Genomic DNA, 525 nt, shown 5'->3' with positions numbered 1-525 from the left:
ACTTACAGATGACAATTATCTTTAGTGGCCAGGACTATATTATTGTGCCAAATCTTCTCCAGTGAAAAAGACTGAAAAATACCATGAACTTTTAAAATGATAAAGCATTGTATTTTCAAGGATGCATTTTTATAGTGAATGTGCTTTAATGCCATGCCAGATGATGGTGGAACGTCTTATCATATGACTTGGAATGGAATCACAGTTTTTGTAAATGTTTGCTCCCTTATTTTAAGAAGTAAGATGATTATTATAAAAGGTTAGATAGAGATCACAACTCATCTTTTGTTTGCTTCAGTGTGTAGGTATTAAAACCTAATACTACCAATATTCTGATATTTTGCTGAAGTAGGAAAGGCTTTAGATAATACTATAATATTGCAGATCTGAGTATTTGACTTGAAAGGTGATCGCAACATTGCCATAAGAAACCTTTTGATGTAGAAGTGATGTAAGTATAAATATCTTTTTGCACATTTAATAGCTAAATAAGCATAATACTGTTACCAGCATCATTTTTATGTA

This window comes from Penaeus monodon, chromosome 30, assembly GCF_015228065.2.
Source record: "Penaeus monodon isolate SGIC_2016 chromosome 30, NSTDA_Pmon_1, whole genome shotgun sequence".
Lineage (NCBI taxonomy): Eukaryota > Metazoa > Arthropoda > Malacostraca > Decapoda > Penaeidae > Penaeus > Penaeus monodon.
This window is presented reverse-complemented; position numbering follows the sequence as displayed.